The sequence below is a fragment of the Cavia porcellus genome, unplaced genomic scaffold (assembly GCF_034190915.1).
Source record: "Cavia porcellus strain 051 isolate PalLab524CR breed Dunkin Hartley unplaced genomic scaffold, mCavPor4.1 scaffold_40, whole genome shotgun sequence".
In the NCBI taxonomy this organism is placed as follows: domain Eukaryota; kingdom Metazoa; phylum Chordata; class Mammalia; order Rodentia; family Caviidae; genus Cavia; species Cavia porcellus.
Window position 1 is genome coordinate 5,976,071 of NW_026947523.1, and position 14,914 is coordinate 5,990,984.

General features: G+C 46.7%; 2 pseudogenes; one reads left to right on the top strand and one right to left on the bottom strand.

Annotated features, from left to right (window-relative positions):
* The window catches only part of LOC101788402 (cytochrome P450 2D16-like), a 29,830-nt pseudogene extending 15,813 nt beyond the window's left edge, over positions 1–14,017 (top strand).
* LOC100723093 (peptidyl-prolyl cis-trans isomerase H-like) lies at positions 6,797–7,307 on the bottom strand (annotated as a pseudogene).
* Positions 14,018–14,914: the final 897 nt, after the last annotated feature.

The following is a 14,914-nucleotide window of genomic DNA, read 5'->3' on the forward strand; positions in this document are numbered from 1 at the left end:
TTGTTCTCAGAGCTTTCGCGCATCTCTCTCCCTGCTAAGCCGATTCAGACGCTGCAGTGGCGGCAGGAAACCCAAATCGTGGCTTCCAATGGTGCGGGCCCTAGTTTCCACGCTGAGGCTTTATCTGTTCGTGTTATAGCACCAGGATTGCATTCCCAGTGGTTTCTCTCAGCCTGAGTTCGTTCTTGGGTCAGCAGGGTATATCTCCTCTTTCTTAGGATTCCTCACTCCACACCATTCCTGGATTCTAAGCTGGGTCTTTCAGAGAGCCTCCATAGCTGCTGCTATCTGTCCGCCATGTTCTTCTGGAAGTCTTGTAAATTCAAACTTTTCTAACATACAAGAAATACTTTATGCATATAGACTCAAACTGAAAACCAAAAATATAATTACCAGTTAGTTACAACTTGTCATTTGATTTCTCCTGTAAAACTTTCTTAGGTTGACGGGCCTTGGGCTATTTACACCAGGTTGGAGTAACCCTAGCTTTCAGATGGTTGCAGGCAGTGCCAGCTGGTGATGTCAAGCAAGACCTGGCCTTGAGGCAGCCAGGAGGGGAGCTTGGGCTCTATCTTATTCCCTTGCATCTTTGAAACAAAATGGCAATTCCTGTTTTGCTTAGCCATTGGGCCAGCTTACTTTTCAGGTGTACAGTCTCTGTCTCTGTGTCTCTGTCTCTGTGTCTCTGTCGCTCTCTCTCCCTTTGTCTCTCTGTCTCTGTCTCTGTCTTTGTCTCTGTCTTGTTCTCTCTGTATTAACCTAACTGCATCAGGTCACCTGTATATTCTGATGTATGAAAGCTAAGTGTTTTCATATCTTTACACATTACTGTGCAATTTTTTTGTATCAGGTATCAAACTTATGACATTGCACTTGCCAGGCAGGTGCTTATATCGCTGTTCTACATCTCCATCTATTTCTTCAATTCCTTTTTTTTGAAACTGATTAATTAATTTTTTTCATGTCCTAGCTGAGCCCTGGAGACCTTGAACTTACATATTTTATTTTGTACACATATACACACACATTCATACACAGGCGTAGAGAAGTTAATATACTCCCACTCCCAAGTCAATGGGCAAATCTGAGTGGAACAGCACTTGCAGTGTTATACTCTGAGCAAAACAAGACTGGATCTAGAACAGGTATCAGACATAGATGTTGAGGACTGATGGGATCCTCCTTCATCCAGAATGGGGATAGTGACAAACAGGTAACTAACAAGTAATCAGGCACATATGACTTTCTTCAATGACTTTTGTACTGATGTTCCCAAATAATTGTCCAGCATAAAACTGTTGCATGATCTTGTGATCATGCAAAAGCTGTACATATTTTTTAGAAACTCTACTTCAGGTTTTGAATTTTGCCCATTTTTTAAAGCTACCAATCAGCAGTAGGACATTTTCTGGGCAATGCTGTGCAGTGTCAGTGGCTGCAGCTTCCTATGCATCATGGAGCTTCCTGGATGGACTGCTGGAGGCGGTCCACAAGATGCTGTGTAAAGTCATGTGGGGCCTAGCAGGACATTGATCAAGGAACATCTGTACTACTTAAAAAGCAGGAAATATGAGGTATCAACCCTTGTTCTATCTTAAGATTATTTTGTAAGTTTGGGGTGCTCCAGCATTCTATAAGTTTAGAAAGCGTGATTGCATTTCTGCAAAGAAAGTGTTGGGATGTTGATGGGCGTTGTATTAAATGTGTAGGTTCCTTTGGGTTTTATAAAACACAAGGAATACTTTTTTTATGAATACTTCATCTCATTCCATGAACAATATATTTTTTTCATAGATTTATTTTTTACTTACTTAATTTTAGTTCTTAAAATCTTTATGGACATCTTCTTTAACTTCTTTCAGCAATGTTTTACTTTTCCCTGTGCATAGCTTTCACTTTTTGGATTGCTTACTTGCCGAATTTCATTCTTTTAGATGTTATTTTAGGTGCAATTGTTTTTGCAAATTCGTTTTCATATGGCTTGAACTTCAGATCCTATTGTTTCAGCCTCCTGATAATACTGGTGTGTGAGCTCTGCTTCAATAGTTTATGTCTCATCGTTTACAAACTCCACTGTTCCTAACCATTTCCATCCCTGAATCATTCTATTGGTAGCGATCCATGTTACACCTGTGCGCATTGCATACTTCTTAACAGAGATATATAGCTGCTCTCTGTATTTGTTTTCCATTACATAGAGGTAGGAAAGCAGGAAAACAAAGCAAAAGCTTGACAGTGCTGACTTATATATTTGCCTCACGTGTTACCTTGCCCAGTGTTATTTCTTCTATGGATCACTGTCGCTAATTATTATAATTTCGTTTCATCCTGGAGAGTTCCTTCTACAACATTTTCAAGGCTGCAGGTCTGCTTATAATGAACTCCTTCAAGTTTTGTTTCACTGGAAGTGTCTTGATTTCTCTTTCATTCATGAATGGACACTTTGACTACCTCGAGAAAGTTTGGTTGACAGTGTATTTACGGTACAGTACGTTTAGTACTTTATCATGTCATCCTATTGATTTTTAGTTCCGTCATCAGTGATGAGAAAGTAGTTGTTATTCGGACGTTTCCACGCATTAAATATGCCACATTTTTTTGGTCTGCTTTCAAAATTCTTATTGCATTTCTTATTCTTATTGCATTTCAAAATTCTTACTGCATTTCTAAGCCCCAGACCACTTAGGCGCGCTACTGCCCTACAATTCCCAGAGGGCTCTGCGCACGCTACAGACTACAAATCCCAGAAGAGTCTGGGAGCAGGTTGAGGTCAAATAGCCCTTAGAGGCTTCTCCTCAGCATCCTTCTAGTGGGGCCCCACAGCTTCACTCTAAGCTCGCCGCTCCGCTGCTTCTCTCCTGGAGGTAATGATGACCTACGCTGGGTAGAGGGACCATCACCACAGGAGACACGGGGCCGTGGCTTGAGCCTCCCGAGCCTTCTCGCGCCTCAGTCCCCAGTCCCGCCGCGTCCTCGACCGCAGCCGCAGTGCTCTGTGTGCGGAAGCTGTGCAGGAGGCCGGGCGCTGTTTCCTGCGAAAGGGCGGAGGGGGATTCTCAGCAGGGCAAGCGCAGAGCCCCCCTGGAATCTGGTGGGTCCCGCTGCCCCTGCATCCGGCAGGTCTCCTGGTGCTCCGGAGAGTGGAGGCTTGGGGTCCCAGGGCCAGTCAGCAGGTGTCGCTGTCGCGTTGTGGCCCTGTGATCCTGAGTTAGCCCTCTAAAGTGTGGAGTGCCCTAGGGAAAATGTGCTCCAGTCCAGAGAATATCAAGTATTTAGGTTACATTGTGGGCAGATTGCCAGGCTATGGAGGGTCACATGACTTTAGGTTGTTGACTTAAAAGTAGTCAGCATTCCGCTGAGCAGTAAGTACCCTCCCTCTCCAGACAGAGGACTCTAGGTGATCACAGCTTTGTGTCTCTCACCTTTATCTCTTCACCATCTCCCTGCCCTTCAGAGTCCTCACACCATGAAATCTGACAGCTCCTAGTGGGCAGTACTTTTATCATGTTTCTGTTTACCTACCTGTTCTCTTCTGTTCCTGCAAGACCAAGTTCGGTGTGTATCTCCTCCCTGAAATACTCAAGCGTGTACCGCATCAACTAGAGGCTCAGAATTCTATCTTACTGACTTGTGTAACAGAAATCCTGGGTATTTGAAACTCTGCCTGGCAGCTATGAGCTGCGAAAGGTTTTGGCAGATTTCCCAGGACGGGCTTCTGAGATGTGCTGTTGGATTTTTAAAAACTCTGCATGATTATGAGCTCACCTTAAGAGCACAGCCATGGAATGTCTACTGATACTTCAGGGAATATGCTTCTATTAAGAGGAACCAAAAGGAGTGATCCTAAGTCCAGGAGCCGCAGCAGATCATGTTGGCAGGAGCTGACGTTGCTCCTCATCCCACATGCTATTTCAGGTCTTTAAAGTATACATTTGCTGTGTTTGAATCTGCTACTTTGGTGTGTGATTTCTCAGCCTTAGAGGAATGGAGCTGCATAGCACTGCTGTCCAGCTCATAGTGCTGATGAATAGTAGTCTTGGCTTTGAATCCTTTGGTCCAGGTATTTCCTTCCATAGCTCCAAATCCCAAAGCCTCACCCTATTCATTTGTCTGAAACAGAAAGGAAGCAGGCTCTGAAAAATGCATCTCCATTGTTTTCCATGTAGGATTATATTTTTACTTCTAGGAAATGCATGTAGGGAAACAGAGATTTCCAAAGCATGGCATGTTGGCACATACCTATAATTCCCATATTCACAAGACATAGGAAGATTGCTGTGAGACGAAGGTCATCTTGAGGTATACAGTGAAACCCTGTCTCCAAAAGCATTAAATTGAAAAGAAAGGCAGGTCGTTTTGTGATGTTGTTTCTGTCCTGAATGTGGAAGGCATTTCTGTGAGGAGGCTGCATGATGAGGGAGCTCTGCAAAGGAATTGTGTACCCTTAGAAGGCACCAGAAGGGTAAATGAGTCCAGTGGTTGTGGCAGGAGGCTTGTGTTCCCATGAGGGAACTTTGGAAAGAGTTTGTCCAAATTGGAACTGTGCTCGGGACCTGCCCAAGACCCTCACCTAGGCCTGTATGAGCAATATGATCAAGAATGAACAAACGACAATGCATACAATGGGGACTGTGAGGTCAGTGCCTCAGGATGCGCAAAGGCGAGGACTCTCTACAGTTACCATAATATACTGAATACGTATACACGTTTTTAGAGGTGGCTGTGTGTCAGGCAATTCTGTTGCATTCCTGGGATTAGGTGGGCAGGTGTCAGGATGATGAACAGGTTCACCATCACAACAGAAAGTTCACATCCTTTCCCACACATGAGTCCTTGTCCCCTGTATTTTCCTCAGCAGGTCTCATGAAGCCAGGGCTTCAGGCATCATTGAGGTCTTAGCCTTATCCTTAGGAAGCAGGATTTTCTGCATTCTAACTGGCACACAAGGCAGGGCTAGTGCTGCCTTGGTTGGACCTGATTCACAGTTTTTAATTTGTAATCCTCAGAGTTCCCCCTTTGTTGGGAGCAGTTGATGCTGGAAATTGACCTAGGGCATGACCCAGACCTGATCGTACCAGAAAAACAAAGAGTTCCTGGGTCAACCATTTAAAGAAGTTGCTACGTCCCAGGAAAACATCAAGCTCCTAGACAATGGAACCAATGGGTTCCTATGCAGAGGGGCTGAAACTGACATTATCTTTCCCGGTATATAAATAAGTATGCAGCATTGGTTGAGCAGTACTTTTCCTCCCGTTGGGAGGAGAAGGTGTCCACCTGACCTCACCTTTTTCTTTTCTTTATTTTTCTCATCCTCTCTTGGTCCTTAACCCTAAGAACCCCAGGAGCTGCATGGGTTGTGGCACCTGTTTGATTTGATTGCAGAAGTTGAATGAGTGTGAGCTGTGGCTAAAGAACCTGTAGATGTTGGTAAGGTTTGAGTTTCTTTGGTGCAGACTAAGCAAAAAGCAAAAGTAGTAAACAAATTACCATGAGTATAGTAATGTAAAACCAAAAGTGAGCCTTGGGATACTTAAAAGAATTTACTTGGTCAAGGAAATCACAAAATTTATTTCAATCTTCTATTTATCAAAAATTTGAGTTTGTTGACTCACAGATAATATTTCTTTGTAAAATATCTAGATCTGGGGTTATTTTTTTTAATAAACTTTTTTTTGGGTCTTTTTCATTTTTATCGGTACCGGAGATCGAACTCACGACCGCCTGCTTGCAAGGCAGGCGCTTATGCCGCAGAGCTAAATCCCCAGCCCTTGGGGTTATTTTTTGATGTTTAGCACCCTACATATGTTTAATATGTTTTTGGAGGCTAGCAGACCGGTTATAGCTAGGTTAGGGGAGTTATGTAAAATCAGGTAACCCTATAGTGATCTTAAGGCCTTATTGTAACTACACATTTCATTTGTTCTCCCATCTGAAGGACTCTGGTCTCTAGCACACTCATTTTTGACTGAAGCTTGGTGTCTATTGTGTGCTGTATCTTTTAAGCCTGGTCTGTTGTTTGTTTTTATCCAATCATCTATAACGTAGACTGTGTGTATGGAGGGAGCGAGGACAGCAGAGGAGACAGCCATACTGACCATCAGCAGTACGAGAGAAACTATTGTAGGAATAATGGGAAATCAGTGTTTTAGTTCTGTGCACAAGATGATTAACTAAGGATCAGAGATGTGGCATATGAGTGCCTGACCAAGACTCCGTTAGATGAAGTGGTGTCTACACTCCTGGCATATGTCCCAGGACCATTAAACTTTTATCAATAACTTTTCTTTCTTGAGTGTATGTAATGACTTAATGATTTTACGCATAGAAGGGAATTTTTATTCTTTTTTTGGCATAAGAAATAACAGCGTTTATTGTGGGGACACTAAATATTAGCTATTCAATTCAATATCTTGAGCAAGTCGGCATTAGGAGACTGAATTGGAGTAACCTGAGTTTACAGCTCATTTTCTGATACAGCAGCCGCAAATAACTGTTTAAAGTTTAAATTTAAAAATGTTAAACGTTGAGCTCCTCATTCACACATTTCCCTTTATGCCTCTCCAAACCACGTTTCCAGTGCTCACATGTCACATGTGGATGGCAGTTCCCCAATTGGACAGTGCAGATAAGGAACAATGCCAGTATTCAGAAAAGGACAGTCTGTTGGATGGTTCTGGTGTAGTGGGCTTCTGGAATGTGGAAAGGCCACCTGTGGAATTTGTTCTGTTTGGGTTGCAGGCTGACAGGAGGAGACCTCACGAGGACAAGGATTCACCTGGCTTTTTCGATTCATAATTCAGTCTTGGTCTAGACTACATTTCCCCATAGTCAGTTTGTATTTATTATTGGCTGCTGTAGAAACATTCTCAGTCTCTCTTATCACTAGACATTCATCAGTGATTATTACAAACACTCCATGCTTCCCGTCCCGCCAGTCGCACTTGGTGTGGGTGATAAAGAAGAGGCAGGCATTTGTACCGGGATCACTGTTTGCCTCAGAAAGTAGGCTGGGAACTCAGCGCCTGAGTTTCAGATTTTAACCTACAAAGGGGCTCTGGTAAATACTGGCAACCCCAGTACCATCTCCAGTAACAAATCTTCACCCTGAATCGTGAAATCCTTTATCACCCTGTGGAAGGTGCTTCCTTTGTGTCCTATTGGGGCCCCATCTTTTCTGAATTCTCCAGTGCAGAACTGCCTGAGTTCTTTGCTATCTTGGACATGAGATCTACAGATACTTCCTGGCCACCAATGCTGATATGAGAGTACACCACAGGGTTTATGGTTCTTGAATTTGCCACTGCCATGGCTCTGACCTAGAAGCACAAGTGCTGACTCATTATATTCTATTTGTAGTTATGTACGGGAAAATATAAGGATTATAAAAATGTATTGAATTTTTTAGGCTACCACTGTGTTTAACCACCATATTAACAATGTCTATAGGAGGACACATATTATGACCTATATATTTGACCCCCACAATATAGGGCAGGACAAAGTTCCACAGAGTAGTTCATCTAGGCCCAGGTTTGCTATAATCAAGGTCTGTGGAACTGGTGCGCTAAATTCCTCAGCCTCTCGGGAAAGTTCTCCTCTGGGGAAGGTCTGTATGGGTGTCAGTGCGGTTGAGCAGGAGTGTACTTACTTTCTGTTCGTGGATTCAAAATATGTGCTGTAAAAGCAGCAGGGACTAATTGTGCTTAGGGGGCGGTTTCCACATTCTGACTGGAGCAGAAAACAGGGAAAGCACTGCCTCAAGTCTCAAGATATAATATATGGTCCCCAACAGAAATGTGCCGGTTTGAAGGACCCAACAGTAGGCTTCTGTGTCCACCTCTGTCAGGTCAGTATTCTCTGGCTTTAGTCTCTTTCAGATGCTGTCTTACTTTCTTCCCCTTCCCTGGACACGTTACTGTACAACCACGAATTAAAGCTGCACGTGGGTCTTTAGCTCCCAGCTTTTAGAGAATTGAGTGCACAGCCTGCCGTGTGCCATGCAGGAAAAGCCAGGTGGAAGAATTGGCAGAGCAAAGCTGCTTGCATCATGGCAGGATGGAAGCAGAGACAGGAGAGAAGCCAGGAACGCATCTCTACTGCTAGACCACAATCCCAGTTTCCCCACACTTCCTACCAGGCCTCTGCACATTTCACTATGAATTTGTCTAGGGATTTACTCCACTGATGAGTAGAGCAATCCATTCATCCAACAGCCTTCTAAAACCCAACATTTGAACACAACAGACTTTGGGAGAACATTCTAGATCTGAGATACAAAAAAAGTGGAGGCTGCAGTGTGATACAGTATCATACAGTGCTGCAGCGCTGATGGAGATCAGGAGGGAGAAATAGGTCTAGGTGGCACCACAGCTAATGGTCCCTTCTCTGTGAGTTATCAGAGACTGCTGTGGGGATCATGGTGCGTCCAGGCCACTGTGACCTGGACTTGGAATGAAGATGTCTCTGTCCCCTGAAGCCAGGTGAAAGGGGAGTTCCCTTCCCAGGGTGTCATCACGTGTGTGATAGGTGCAGAGCAACACCCATGCCATAAAGGTCTTCTCCAGGAGAACTGCTGAACCCACCTGCACCCTCCTTGGAGAAAGTAAAACAGTGGAGAGGAGAGGCCTGCAACAGAGATGTAAGAGGCACCACAGCATTCAGGTTCTTCTCACTGAAGCAGTTTGATGTGTTTAAAAATACTGGGTCATTGTTCCAGAAATGCTTCTTGTCCTTTATGTAGGCTCCTGATCCTCCTGTAGGGTCTGTGAACCCCAGGTGGTCTTTCCCTGGGGGATCCAGCACTGTGCATTGTCACCACAAGGACACATTGTAGGAGTTCTGTAACAGTGCAGTGTGCTTGACACATAAGTTGTTCAGACATGTTAATTCTCATGAATCCAGATCTGTTCCTCTGTTTGAGTTCTCCCCTCAAAGAGAAAGAGTAGGGATGTAAGAATAGGTGGGGTATAGGGCAAGGGTACCTAGGTGGGATTTGAGCAGAATTGTGACTTGCAGGATGCAGAAAGACAGTGAACGTGGTTAAAAATAGAGATCTGCTCTCTGGAAAGGAGATTTCCTTGCAGTGTGGGCCTTGAGGTTTTTGCTACTGAGTAGAATGTTAATATGAGACAAAATTGTCCCCTGATTAAGGAGATGTATAGAGTCTTGTGTGACCTGATTAGTGCTGCCATATCATGCGGAACTGCCTATGCACCCAGAAAGTACAAGGGTTAAAGGAAGAAGAGAATGGAAATTTTGTTTCTTGACCCCACAGTGATTTGTGCTCTCCATATTTATTGTTTGTTTGTTTGTTTGGTTGGTTTCTTTACTCTGTGTAGACCATGACTGACCTCTAGAATTTTTCCCACTTGGAATTTTCCCCGTAAACAAAGGCACTTTGCCTAGGAAGCCAGCAGAATGTACTGTGGCTGTACTCTGGCTGAGGGGCAGTGGGTGGTGTATTTTTGATTAGGAGCAGAACAGGAGGTCCAGTGCTAAAACACATGGACTCAGCAATGTTTGGGAAAAGTGGCTGTTGCAGTCTGCAGGGGCTGGATAGGCCAGTGACAAGGGGTTGGCCATGAGGCTGAACTCAGACCTTTCTCCTTCATTCTTGACCATTAGATGAGGTGGTGGGCTTATGAAATCTGTGCACCATAGCATTAGGCAATAGTGACCACCTGGTCAAGGTGCAGAGGAAAGAGAAAAGCCTGTTATGTCCCTAGTCAATTACGCTGCTGACTGGAATCCAGCAATTTTAAATAGGGATAGTGGGCTCAGGAACCACAGCCTAGGAGAATGAGGGGCACTCTGGCTCTCGTCCACTGGTGCAGTGCATGCTTCACGTGCTTAGATGTGGGGAGAAACTGCACCAAAATACCGGTCCGAGGAGTCCAGGAGCTGCATGTGTGATCAGATACAGGGCCCCTGAGCGTGACGTCTTACCCCAGTGATGATGAATGACTATTGCCCCGGTCTGGGAACTCTTCCCCAAACCTCTGTTGTGCCCTAAAAGTCTCTTTGCTCCACACATTCACATCCCCTTCTCTAGCTGGAGCACCTGCTGACAGACAGCCTCAATAGGCCCTGATGAGTTTTGCATTATGGTTTTTGTAAATTATTTTCAAGTTGACCAGGCTTCTCAGAGGAATCTTCAGATGAGGGTTTGAAATAGTAGCTTGGAAAGAAAGGCACAGGCTTCTCCATGGAAGGTACAGTTAAATGTTGAGTTGCCATGCCACTGCTGCACAAGCTCTCTCATCTTCTACGGAGATGAAGCCTGCACACCTCATGGACGAGTCCTGACATGAGCACTGCTTGGTGCTGACATTCTTCAGGCATCTGTAGCATGGGAACAGGTCTTCATTTCTGTCCTCCAGGGTGGTCAGGTCGAGGTTCCCTGTATGTGAGTGGGCTTGTGTTCTTCACTTGGAGAAGAGGCTCATGGTGACCTGTTTGTCTGTGGCCTGGTCAGAAATGCTAGAAAGCAGCTGAACCTGCTGGAGGTGGTTTTGAGCATCCTTAGACACCAGTTAATCCGTGTTGGACAGCAAAATTCTCCATGGAGCCTGCATAACCGTCTTAGTGCAGTGTGACAAACCATCGCACATTGCCAGCACATTGGCAACCTGCTGCAGGTGGACTTCAAGAACATGGCCTACTCCCGCTACAAGGTGAGGAAGCTGGTGGTGGAGAGCAGCCAAGGCCAGGTGACACTCCGCCAGCCTAACAGCAGTGGGTGGGAGGAGAAGACACTGTGTAGAGAATGACCTCATAGTCCAAGAGGAGGGAGGTAGAAGACCTGTCTGGGGGAGGACTCTAGCAGAGCAAGGAAGGCTCTGGGCTTTCTATTTGCAAAGGTGCAGGAGGGCAGAGGACAGGAAGTTGGGCAGGATGTACAGCGGAACTCACACCCGATTAGATGGGACAGAAGCTTCAGACACACCAGGTCCCTTCGGATACCTCAGGGAAGGAAGTACCTGGGGATGCAGGAGCAAAGCAAGATGGTTTTAAGCAGTTTTTGATTCAGAAAGTTGATATTGTGAGAGGTCCTATGAGCACTGTCTGATCCCTTGGCTGCTGTGGAGTCCTGGACCTCTCTACTATTATCTGAGAACCTGAGTTTCCTCATCTGAAAAATGGGAGGGAATTGGCTTAAATGATTGTTCCTGCACTCTGCCCAGGACACAACGGGTGGTCGGCCCTAGATCTAAAGTAATCACTCTGACCGTAAGAAGGTGTGACGGCAGCATGCAGACACTAGGTGTCCGGGCGGAGTGGGCTAGAGTGCTTGTCTAGCTGGGGCGAGGCTGTCAGTGCCATCTTCACTACCATAAAGGAAAAGGAAACCGACAGGAGTGCGGCTGGTTCTTCCACTTTTTGAACTGGGTCTCCAGGTCTTGGGAGTGAGATGGGGATGCACATTGTGGCAGGAATCCCAGCTTCACAGGTGTGTTGTCCCTCCACCTCCAGCTGCGACATCAGTTTGGGGACGTGTTCAGCCTGCAGTTTGCCTGGACTCCAGTGGTTGTGGTCAGTGGGCTGGAGGTTGTGCGGGAGGCTCTGGTGAACCACGGCTAGGACACCTCAGATTGGCCACAAACACCCACCAGCGAAGTAATTGGCTTTGGACAAAAGCCAAAGGTAAAGGTCAATAGGGCACAGATGGCTTCAGGGTATAACTGCAGGGACTGTGACTAAAGGGAGAGAGGGCTTACTTCATATGGCAATGAGCATTGTTTTCTTCTGGGCATGAAACCTGTAAAAGGAGCTGTAGCATTAAGGTGGAGACAAAGTTGGTGTCAGATCTGCAAGCAAGATGGGCTGATGGCACAAGGATTCTAGTACTTTCTGCTACTGACACTGCTTCCCATTCAGGGGTTATAGGGGCACCCTATGGGCCCGCCTGGCGTGAGCAGCGGCACTTCCTTGTGTCCACCATGCGCAACTTGGGCCTGGGGAAGAAGTCTCTGGAGCAGTGGGTGAACGAGGAGGCTGCCTGTCTCTGTGATGGTTTTGCCAGCCATGCTGGGTGATGGGTTGAGGGACACAAGGAAGGGACAGTGCAATGAAGCACAGGGAGAAAGGGGAACTCTAACATGCATTCCTACTCCCAGGACGGCCCTTTCACCCCAACGGGCTGCTGAACAAAGCTGTGTGCAATGTGATTGCCTGCCTCATCTACGCACGCCACTTTGAGTATGATGACCCAAGGTTTTTCAGGTTGCTGAAATTCCTGGAAGACTTCTGGGGGATTACAGTGCCTTCCTGGTTCAGGTGCAGTGTTGAGAGGAGTCTGCGCAGGGACAGCCTCCTGCAGAAAGTCTCTGAGAGGATAATTTACCTGCGGGTTGGATGGGAAGAAAGCATCAGGCAGGATCACTGCAGGAAGAAAGGGCTGCTGGTGGCAGTAATGGGAGAGGTGGCTGAGGTTCAGGGCTGCAGAGAGGATAAGAGCCTTGGTCCACGCTGGAAGCAACCCAAGCTCATGAGATGTCCATGGTAGGAGGTTCCTGTGCCAGCTTAACAGCAGGAGAGAGCTTTGATGCTGGCACAGTGGAGGGATCGGGGCAAAGCTGTACAGCATCAGGCCTTGGGTCACCATGGAGGAGGCTGACTGTGAGATGGCACCTGTGAGTCTGGAGCACAGAAAGCACCCAGGCTCCCACTGTGCTGTCACAGGTAGTGAACTCAGTGCCACTGATCCTGGGCATCCCATGGATAGCTGAAAAAATCCTACCTGCACAGAGGTCCTTCATGGCCTTGAATAGTGAGCTGTTGGCTGAGCACAACACAGGCTGGGCCCCAGACCAGCCTCCCCGAGATCTGACTGATGCTTTCCTGACCGAGATGCATAAGGTGAGAGTGGGCTGTGAGAAGGGATCAGGGTCTGTGAGCCAAGTGTTCTGGGAGGTGTGAGGCCAGGTGGGGCCTCAGCATCTCCCAGAGACCCAGCATCTGTGCTGAGGGGTGGTGCCTGGGGACATTTGACCCATGCCTCCCACTTTCTGCTGAGGCCACTCTCTCGGCCTGTCTCAGGCCAAGGGCAACTCTGAGAGCACCTTCAATGATGAGAACCTTCATCAAATTGGATTTGATCCCTGGTAAGTGGAGGCAGGGTGGCAGACTGCAGCCCTTCCAGGGGGAGAACCAGCAGTGTCTCCTGAGATCCACGCCATGTTGGAACTTAGGACTCTGGGAAGTCAAGCAAGCACCTCCCCTCTCTGGTAAGCGGCGGCAGTGTGGCCCACTGCAGCCCTTCCAGGGGGAGAACCAGCAGTGTCTCCTGAGATCTGCGCTATGTTGGAACTTAGGACTCTGGGAAGCCAAGCAAGCATCTCCCCTCCCTGGTAAGCAGAGGCAGGGTGGCAGACTGCAGCCCTTCCAGGGGAGAACCAGCAGTGTCTCCTGTGATCCATGCCATGTTGGAACTTAGGACTCTGGGAAGCCAAGCAAGCACCTCTCCTCCCTGGTAAGCAGAGGCAGGGTGGCAGACTGCAGCCCTTTCGGGGGAGAACAAGCAGTGTCTCCTGAGATCCGTGCCATGTTGGAACTGAGGACGCTGTGAAAGCAAATGACCATCCTGCCTCCCTCCTTAGCAATAGTGAACCTACTGCTACATGACCTAGAGTCAAATATCCCACTTCCCCTATTCTCCTTCTCCCCCCCCCCCCCATTAGCAAATGGAAACCAGAAATCTGAGCATCTCCTGGGAGGTTGACCATAGCAAACAAGAGGGACTTCCTTCTACCATTTCTTTGAAGGCAAATATTTTTATTACTGTTTTGCTCTTTTCTGATTAATGGTACTGCTCTATTCAGTATTCTGTTTTGATAAGTTCTATATTTCATCTCATTTTGATATACATGATTGAAAGTACAACTATTATAACGATAACAAAATATACTATGATACCTATTACTGTTATCCTGGTAACCTGCTGTGAAGTTCTGTACCAATTTCACTGTACGATCTTAGTTGGCTTTATTCTGACTTGTTCTGTTGTATACTTTCAAAATAAAATCAAATAAAATAAATAAAATAAAATAAAAAAAAAACAAATTGGATTTGAGCTGTTTCTTTCAGGATAGTGACGACATCAGTCACATTGTCTTGGGCTCTGCTCCTCACGATTCTATACCAGGATGTGCAGTGTGAATTGGGCTCGAAATGGATGGGAACTTGAGCTTCTCAAAGCTTATTTGGGAAACTCATGGTTCAAAGCAGAGGCTCCTCCAAGGCTGCTGGAAGAGTAATGGCACTCTCACATGGACACAGCCTTTAACACTGGGGATTGGAGACTCAGGGCCTGGTCTCCAGGGATGACCTGCATGGGTATACTTACCTGTCCAGACCATGTACATCAGGAGATTGATGAAGTGATGGGACAGGAACATGTCCAGAGATGCCAGACCAGGCCCGCATTCATGAGGTGCAGTGCTTTGCAGACATGACCCAATTGGTATTCCCCAAATGGCATCTTGAGGCATTGAAGTGTAGGGCTTCCTTCTCCCCAGGGTAGGTCTGGGGCCCTGCTAGGTGTGGCCAGGAAGTGTTCTGTCACCTGGGCCTGATATCACTGCTGCAGGCCCAGCCTGTGTGTGGGGTGCTGCACACAGTGCTGCCTTGTGCCTGCTGATCCCCCAGTGTAGTTGGAGGATGAATTAACCCAAGTGATCAGTTGGAGGATCCTGTGCTCATGGGGAAAAGTGGGATTCTGGGTGCCCTTGGCATCCCTGTCCTGAGGTCTTGTCATGTGATCATGGATGGTCCAGAGAAGCTTCTGGAACTAATGGATAACTGAGAGGCTCCTTGGGTCTCTGTACCCCACCAGCCTGTGAGCCTCATTAGGGTGTGTTTGTGGATGTTAAATTTCAGGATTCCTGTGTCCTGTATCTCAGGCCACATTCATCCT